Below are 10,000 nucleotides of genomic sequence, written 5' to 3' on the forward strand. Positions count from 1 at the left end.
TGTGACCATAGTAACAGTAATAGTGACTATAGTAACAGCAATAGTGACTATAGTAACAGTAATAGTGACCATAGTAACAGTAATAGTGAACATAGTAACAGTATTTGTGAACATAGTAACAGTAATAGTGACTATAGTAACAGTAATAGTGACTAGAGTAACAGTAATAGTGACTATGGTAACAGTAATAGTGAACATAGTAATAGTGACTATGGTAACAGTAATAGTGACTATGGTAACAGTAATAGTGACTATGGTAACAGTAATAGTGAACATAGTAATAGTTACTATAGTAACAGTAATAGTGACTGTGGTAACAGTAATAGTGACTATGGTAACAGTAATAGTGAACATAGTAATAGTGACTATGGTAACAGTAATAGTGACTATGGTAACAGTAATAGTGACTATGGTAACAGTAATAGTGACTATGGTAACAGTAATAGTGACTATGGTAATAGTGACTATGGCAACAGTAATAGTGACTATGGTAACAGTAATAGTGAACATAGTGATAGTTACTATAGTAACAGTAATAGTGACTATGGTAACAGTAATAGTGAACATAGTAATAGTTACTATAGTAATAGTGACTGTGGTAACAGTAATAGTGACTATGGTAACAGTAATAGTGAACATAGTAATAGTTACTATAGTAACAGTAATAGGTACTATAGTAACAGTAATAGTGACTATGGTAACGGTAATAGTGACTATGGTAACAGTAATAGTGACTGTAGTAACAGTAATAGTGACCATAGTAACAGTAATAGTGAACATAGTAATAGTTACTATAGTAACAGTAATAGTGACAGTGGTAACAGTAATAGTGACCATAGTAACAGTAATAGTGAACATAGTAATAGTTACTATAGTAACAGTAATAGTGACTATGGTAACAGTAATAGTGCACATAGTAATAGTTACTATAGTAACAGTAATAGTGACCATAGTAATAGTTACTATAGTAACAGTAATAGTGACCGTAGTAACAGTAATAGTGAACATAGTAATAGTTACTATAGTAACAGTAATAGTGACTGTAGTAACAGTAATAGTGACCATAGTAACAGTAATAGTGAACATAGTAATAGTTACTATAGTAACAGTAATAGTGACCATAGTAACAGTAGTGTAATAGTCATTATGTCTTGCTCCCCCCTAGGCTGACCACCTGGTGAGGAAGGAGCGTCCTCTGGTCCAGCGGGAGTCTGTGGACCTGGACGTACCCGAGGAGAGGGCTCCTAAACGGGCCACCACGGAGCTGAATGAGGCAGAAAGGCTGGAGGACCTGGAGACATGCATGGTACACTACACTACACGACCCTGTGTTTTGTGTGAGGGCCAGGATCCTGTTCATTCTGTCTCCTTGTCGTGGGTTCCTGTTACGAATCCCTTTTGGCCCGACAGTCTAGGGGGATGGTAATGAGACTCGTAACACAAACACCATAACCAAAAACAATACTCACAGGTGATGACAAAGTGCTATGAGGTGCTTAAACAAAAGAGAGGTTAAGACACAAAGCGAGAGTGAAACACAGAGACCTACAGACATGGCATTTACAGAGAGATTGAGCTCAGCTGAGCTGGGCTCAAGAACAAACAAATGATGGGGTTTTTAAAACATGGGAAAGGAACTGTGATAGGTCAGGACATAGGAGGAGGTGTGTCTTCTGATTGATGATTGATTGTTGACTGATTGGGGAGTGATGATTTTCACCTGTGAGGGGAGGAGGAGAGAAAAGAAACACACACACAGGATACACACACACACAGGATAACTGTATCCGTAACAGTTCCTCACTCATTTGGGGTTCCAGACATGTCTAATCTCAGACTGAGTGTTACAGGGAGATGAGCTAACCTTGGCTCATGTCTGGTTATTGGCCTGAAAGGCCAAAATCCTTAATCTACCATTAAGGTTACCTGGTTCTATCGAACTGTAATGAATTAGCAGTTCCTCATGCTGTGCCAACTGGCCATGGTACAATAGTAGGATAGGGAGGTTGATTCATTATGGTAAGATACTGTAGGGAGGTTGATTCATTATGGTAAGATACTGTAGGGAGGTTGATTCATTATGGTAAGATACTGTAGGGAGGTTGATTCATTATGGTAGGATACTGTAGGGAGGTTGATTCATTATGGTAGGATGGTAAGATACAGTAGGGAGGTTGATTCATTATGGTAAGATACTGTAGGGAGGTTGATTCATTATGGTAGGATGGTAAGATACAGTAGGGAGGTTGATTCATTATGGTAAGATACTGTAGGGAGGTTGATTCATTATGGTAAGATGGTAAGATACAGTAGGGAGGTTGATTCATTATGGTAGGATGGTGGGATAGGGAGGTTGATTCATTATGGTAAGATACTGTAGGGAGGTTGATTCATTATGGTAAGATACTGTAGGGAGGTTGATTCATTATGGTAAGATACTGTAGGGAGGTTGATTCATTATGGTAAGATACTGTAGGGAGGTTGATTCATTGTGATAAGATACTGTAGGGAGGTTGATTCATTGTGGTAGGATGGTAAGATACTGTAGGGAGGTTGATTCATTATGGTAAGATACTGTAGGGAGGTTGATTCATTATGGTAAGATACTGTAGGGAGGTTGATTCATTGTGGTAGGATGGTAAGATAGGGAGGTTGAGTCATTGTGGTAGGATGGTAGGATAGGGAGGTTGATTCATTGTGGTAGGATGGTAGGATAGGGAGGTTGATTCATTGTGGTAGGATGGTAGGATTGGGAGGTTGATTCATTGTGGTAGGGTGGTAGGATAGGGAGGTTGATTCATTGTGGTAGGATGGTAGGATAGGGAGGTTAATACATTGTGGTAGGATGGTAGGATAGGGAGGTTGATTCATTGTGGTAGGGTGGTAGGATAGGGATGTTGATTCATTGTGGTAGGATGGTAGGATAGGGAGGTTAATACATTGTGGTAGGATGGTAGGATAGGGAGGTTGATTCATTGTGGTAGGATGGTTCTAAGGGATTCATCCTATTGTCTTATTGGCTACTGACCCTCATCCTATTGTTTTAAACAGACAGGTTTAGTCCAGGCTAGTTGACTGACTGCATGTATTCTATATTTAGTTCTGGCTGTGCTTGGTGTGTCTGCTGTTGTTTACACAGCCATTAAAGAGATAGGGTTGGATTACACAGCCATTAAAGAGATGCGGTTGGATTACACAACCATTACAGAGATGGGGTTGGATTACACAGCCATTACAGAGATGGGGTTGGATTACACAGCCATTACAGAGATGGGGTTGGATTACACAGCCATTAAAGAGATGGGGTTGGATTACACAGCCATTACAGAGATGGGGTTGGATTACACAGCCATTAAAGAGATGGGGTTGGATTCATCCATTCAAGGTTTGGACAGGAGAAGACCTATACCTCTCTAGTACTTATAGCCTCTATATGGTTAATTAACTTCCCTCCCTCCCTCTCTCCTTCCCTCCCTCTCTCCCGCCTTCCCTCCCTCCTCCCTCCCTCACTCCCATCCTCTCTCCTTCCCTCCCTCCCATCCTCCCTCCCTCCCATCCTCCATCCCTCCTCTCTCCTTCCCTCCCACCCTCCCATTTCTCTCCTTCCCTCCCTCTCTCCCTCTATCCCTCCTTCCCTCCCTCCTCCCTCCATCCCTCCCATCCTCTCTCCTTCCCTCCCCTCTCTCCCTCCTTCCCTCCCTCCTCCCTCCCTCCCTCACTCCCATCCTCTCCTCCTTCCCTCCCTCCTTCCCTCCCTCCCTCTCTCCCATCCTCCCTCCCTCCCATCCTCTCTCCTTCCCTCTCTCCCTCCCTCCCATCCTCTCTCCTTCCCTCCCTCCCTCTCTCCCATCCTCCCTCCCTCCCTCCCATCCTCTCTCCTTCCCATCCTCTCTCCTTCCCTCTCTCCCTCCCTCCCATCCTCCCTCCCTCCCATCCTCTCCTTCCCCTCTCTCCCATCCTCCCTCCCTCCCTCCCATCCCTCTCCTTCCCTCTCTCTCCCATCCTCCCTCCCTCCCTCCCATCCTCTCTCCTTCCCTCTCTCCCTCTCTCCCATCCTCCCTCCCTCCCATCCTCTCTCCTTCCCTCCCTCCCTCTCTCCCATCCTCCCTCCCTCCCATCCTCTCTCCTTCCCTCCCTCCCTCCCTCCCTCTCTCCCATCCTCCCTCCCATCCTCTCTCCTTCCCTCCCTCCCTAAGTAGTGTATTAATTAAGTCCTTTCATCAAGGCCGCCTGTGTTTCCTGTCTAAATTAATCTCATTAAGAGCAGCATTACTTCCCGTCTTTGTAGCGGCGTACATCAGTCAAACACTCACAGAGAGGCCTGGGTCTTATTCACTCGGCACGAAACCAAAGACAACATCTTGAAACGGAAGGATTTTCTCTGAATTTGTCCAATAAAAAACACTTGTTTTTACATTTGTCGTTGCACAATGTTTTGAAACGTTTTGCTTTGGTACACACTAATGAATACAACCCTACCACTCACATGGGATGTGTTTTTCTCCCGGTTGATATGATCTGGTGGTTGTTGTCCTAAAAGGTTAAACCACAGCCATTTACATGGCTCTGGGTTAATGTCCCAAAGGATTGATTCCATCTCATTGTTTACCTGAAGAGGCTTTAACCTTCCAGCCTTGAGTTCTCTCTCTCTCTCTCTCTCTCTCTCTCTCTCTCTCTCTCTAATGATCTACCTATAGAGTTCTCTCTCTCTCTCTCTCTATAATGATCTACCTATAGAGTTCTCACTCTCTCTCTCTCTCTAATGATCTACCTATAGAGTTCTCTCTCTCTCTCTCTCTCTCTCTCTCTCTCTAATGATCTACCTATAGAGTTCCCTCTCTCTCTCTCTCTCTAATGATCTACCTATAGAGTTCTCACTCTCTCTCTCTCTCTCTAATGATCTACCTATAGAGTTCTCACTCTCTCTCTCTCTCTCTCTCTCTAATGATCTACCTATAGAATTCCCTCTCTCTCTCTCTCTCTCTCTCTCTCTCTCTCTCTCTCTCAATGATCTACCTATAGAGTTCTCTCCCTCCCTCTCTCTCTCTCTCTCTCAATGATCTACCTATAGAGTTCTCTCTCTCTCTCTAATGATCTACCTATAGAGTTCTCTCTCTCTCTCTTAATGATCTACCTATAGAGTTCTCTCTCTCTCCCTCTCTCTCTCTCTCAATGATCTACCTATAGAGTTCTCTCTCTCCCTCCCTCTCTCTCTCTCTCTCAATGATCTACCTATAGAGTTCTCTCTCTCTCCCTCTCTCTCTCTCTCTCTCTTAATGATCTACCTATAGAGTTCTCTCTCTCTCCCTCTCTCTCTCTCTCTCAATGATCTACCTATAGAGTTCTCTCTCTCAATTCAATTCAATTTCAATTCAAGGGGCTTTATTGGCATGGGAAACATGTGTTAACATTGCCAAAGCAAGTAAGGTATATAATATATAAAGTGAAATAAACAATAAAAATTAACAGTAGACATCACACATACAGAAGTTTCAAAACAATAAAGACATTACAAATGTCATATTATATATATATATACAGTGTTTTTACAATGTGCAAATGGTAAAGGACACAAGATAAAATAAATAAGCATCGATATGTGTTGTATTTACAATGGTGCGTGTTCTTCACTGGTTGCCCTTTTCTCGTGGCAACAGGTCACAAATCTTGCTGCTCTGATGGCACACTGTGGAATTTCACCCAGTAGATATGGGAGTTTTTCAAAATTGGATTTGTTTTCGAATTCTTTGTGGATCTGTGTAATCTGAGGGAAATATGTCTCTCTAATATGGTCATACATTGGGCAGGAGGTTAGGAAGTGCAGCTCAGTTTCCACCTCATTTTGTGGGCAGTGAGCACATAGCCTGTCTTCTCTTGAGAGCCATGTCTGCCTACGGCGGCCTTTCTCAATAGCAAGGCTATGCTCGCTGAGTCTGTACATAGTCAAAGCTTTCCTTAATTTTGGGTCAGTCACAGTGGTCAGGTATTCTGCCGCTGTGTACTCTCTGTGTAGGGCCAAATAGCATTCTAGTTTGCTCTGTTTTTTTGTTAATTCTTTCCAGTGTGTCAAGTAATTATCTTTTTGTTTTCTCATGATTTGGTTGGGTCTAATTGTGCTGCTGTCATGGGGCTCTGTAGGGTGTGTTTGTGAACAGAGCCCCAGGACCAGCTTGCTTAGGGACTCTTCTCCAGGTTCATCTCTCTGTAGGTGATGGCTTTGTTGTGGAAGGTTTGGGAATCGCTTCCTTTTAGGTGGTTATAGAATTTAACAGCTCTTTTCTGGATTTTGATAATTAGTGGGTATCGGCCTAATTCTGCTCTGCATGCACTATTTGGTGTTCTACGTTGTACACGGAGGATATTTTTGCAGAATTCTGCGTGCAGAGTCTCAATTTGGTGTTTGTCCCATTTTGTAAAGTCTTGGTTGGTGAGCGGACCCCAGACCTCACAACCATAAAGGGCAATGGGCTCTATGACTGATTCAAGTATTTTTAGCCAAATCCTAATTGGTATGTTGAAATTTATGTTCCTTTTGATGGCATAGAATGCCCTTCTTGCCTTGTCTCTCAGATCGTTCACAGCTTTGTGGAAGTTACCTGTGGCGCTGATGTTTAGGCCAAGGTATGTATAGTTTTTTGTGTGCTCTAGGGCAACAGTGTCTAGATGGAATTTGTATTTGTGGTCCTGGTGACTGGACCTTTTTGGAACACCATTATTTTGGTCTTACTGAGATTTACTGTCAGGGCCCAGGTCTGACAGAATCTGTGCATAAGATCTAGGTGCTGCTGTAGGCCCTCCTTGGTTGGTGACAGAAGCACCAGATCATCAGCAAACAGCAGACATTTGACTTCAGATTCTAGTAGGGTGAGGCCGGGTGCTGCAGACTTTTCTAGTGCCCGCGCCAGTTCGTTGATATATATGTTGAAGAGGGTGGGGCTTAAGCTGCATCCCTGTCTAACCCCACGACCCTGTGTGAAGAAATGTGTGTGTTTTTTGCCAATTTTAACCGCACACTTGTTGTTTGTGTACATGGATTTTATGATGTCGTATGTTTTACCCCCAACACCACTTTCCATCAGTTTGTATAGCAGACCCTCATGCCAAATTGAGTCGAAGGCTTTTTTGAAATCAACAAAGCATGAGAAGACTTTGCCTTTGTTTTGGTTTGTTTGGTTGTCAATTAGGGTGTGCTCTCTCCCTCTCTCTCTCTCTCTCAATGATCTACCTATAGAGTTCTCTCTCTCTCAATGATCTACCTATAGAGTTCTCTCTCCCTCTCTCTCAATGATCTACCTATAGAGTTCTCTCTCTCTCAATGATCTACCTATAGAGTTCTCTCTCCCTCTCTCTCAATGATCTACCTATAGAGTTCTCTCTCTCTCCAGTGTCTTTTCATTTTCATGTTTCTGAATTCATTGAGCCTTTATCTTCTCTCTTTTCTCTTCTTTTCTGCTCTCTTTCTCTCTCCTTCCTTCCTTCCCTCCTCGTTCAACCTTTGCATCATGGAGACTCTTTGCTGCACCAGTGTAAGTAACTCTCGACTCTCTCTCTCACTATTTTTCACTCTTTCTCTCACCCACCCTGTTCTGTGTCTGTCTGTCTGTCCGTCCGTCCATCCGTCCGTCCACTCACTAGCTGGTACAGTAACACAAAGACCATCCTTGTTCAGTCCTCTCCCTCTCCCCCTCTCTTTCCCTCTCTCTCTCCCTCTCCCCCTCTCTCTCTCTCTCTCTCTCTCTCTCTCTCTCTCTCTCTCTCTCTCTCTCTCATTTTATCTGAGCCATCAGAATGTGGCAGCCCTGAGGGGAAACTGGCCTGACAGACACTAGCCCTCCCCTCCTCCACTCTTCCTCTTCCCTTCCTCCCCTGCCCTCTCCCTCCCTTGCCTCCCTCTCTGCCCAGCCTGGCCCAACGTGAACTGACTACTGAGTTGGATCTGATGGTTCAGATCCGGTCCGGTTAGAGATTGAGGCCATTTTAATCTCTTCAAGAGATGAAAAACTCTGTTGGCACAAACAGAATTTGATGAAAAGCATATTTTGAACAAGCCACAACAGTTTTTATCTGTTAGATGGTGAGCGTGGGGCCTGAAGCAGTAAGATAGAACAGTGGTGCCTGACGCAGTAAGATAGAACAGTGGTGCCTGACGCAGTCAGATAGAACAGTGGGGCCTGACGCAGTAAGATAGAACAGTGGGGCCCGACGCAGTAAGATAGGACAGTGGTGCCTGACGCAGTCAGATAGAACAGTGGGGCCTGACGCAGTCAGATAGAACAGTGGGGCCTGACGCAGTAAGATAGGACAGTGGGGCCTGACGCAGTAGATAGGACAGTGGGGCCTGACGCAGTAGATAGAACAGCGGGGCCTGACGCAGTAAGATAGGACAGTGGTGCCTGACGCAGTCAGATAGAACAGTGGGGCCTGACGCAGTAAGATAGGACAGTGGTGCCTGACGCAGTAAGATAGAACAGCGGGGCCTGACGCAGTAGATAGGACAGTGGGGCCTGACGCAGTAGATAGGACACTGGGGCCTGACGCAGTAAGATAGAACAGCGGGGCCTGACGCAGTAGATAGGACAGTGGGGCCTGACGCAGTAGATAGGACACTGGGGCCTGACGCAGTAGATAGAACAGTGGGGCCTGACGCAGTAAGATAGAACAGCGGGGCCTGACGCAGTAGATAGAACAGTGGGGCCTGACGCAGTAAGATAGAACAGCGGGGCCTGACGCAGTAGATAGGACAGTGGGGCCTGACGCAGTAGATAGGACACTGGGGCCTGACGCAGTAGATAGAACAGTGGGGCCTGACGCAGTAGATAGGACACTGGGGCCTGACGCAGTAGATAGGACACTGGGGCCTGACGCAGTCAGATAGGACAGTGGGGCCTGACGCAGTCAGATAGGACACTGGGGCCTGACGCAGTAGATAGGACACTGGGGCCTGACACAGTAGATAGGACACTGGGGCCTGACGCAGTAGATAGGACACTGGGGCCTGACGCAGTAGATAGGACACTGGGGCCTGACGCAGTAGATAGGACACTGGGGCCTGACGCAGTAGATAGGACACTGGGGCCTGACGCAGTAGATAGGACACTGGGGCCTGACACAGTAGATAGGACACTGGGGCCTGACGCAGTAGATAGGACACTGGGGCCTGACGAGTAGATAGGACACTGGGGCCTGACGCAGTAGATAGGACACTGGGGCCTGACGCAGTAGATAGGACACTGGGGCCTGACGTAGATAGGACACTGGGGCCTGACGCAGTAGATAGGACACTGGGGCCTGACGCAGTAGATAGGACACTGGGGCCTGACGCAGTAGATAGGACACTGGGGCCTGACGCAGTAGATAGGACACTGGGGCCTGACGCAGTAGATAGGACACTGGGGCCTGACGCAGTAGATAGGACACTGGGGCCTGACGCAGTAGATAGGACACTGGGGCCTGACGCAGTCAGATAGGACACTGGGGCCTGACGCAGTCAGATAGGACACTGGGGCCTGACGCAGTCAGATAGGACACTGGGGCCTGACGCAGTAGATAGGACACTGGGGCCTGACGCAGTAGATAGGACACTGGGGCCTGACGCAGTCAGATAGGACACTGGGGCCTGACGCAGTAGATAGGACACTGGGGCCTGACGCAGTAGATAGGACACTGGGGCCTGACGCAGTAGATAGGACACTGGGGCCTGGCGCAGTAGATAGGACACTGGGGCCTGGCGCAGTAGATAGGACACTGGGGCCTGACGCAGTAGATAGGACACTGGGGCCTGACGCAGTAGATAGGACACTGGGGCCTGACGCAGTAGATAGGACACTGGGGCCTGACGCAGTAGATAGGACACTGGGGCCTGACGCAGTAGATAGGACACTGGGGCCTGACGCAATAGATAGGACACTGGGGCCTGACGCAGTAGATAGGACACTGGGGCCTGACGCAGTAGATAGAACACTGGGGCCTGACGCAGTCAGATAGGACACTGGGGCCTGAC

General features: G+C 46.4%; 1 pseudogene; it reads left to right on the forward strand.

The window, feature by feature from the left end:
* The window catches only part of LOC135533932 (F-actin-uncapping protein LRRC16A-like), a 47,060-nt pseudogene that overhangs the window by 25,690 nt on the left and 11,370 nt on the right, over positions 1–10,000 (forward strand).

Source organism: Oncorhynchus masou, unplaced genomic scaffold, assembly GCF_036934945.1.
Source record: "Oncorhynchus masou masou isolate Uvic2021 unplaced genomic scaffold, UVic_Omas_1.1 unplaced_scaffold_2820, whole genome shotgun sequence".
Lineage (NCBI taxonomy): Eukaryota > Metazoa > Chordata > Actinopteri > Salmoniformes > Salmonidae > Oncorhynchus > Oncorhynchus masou.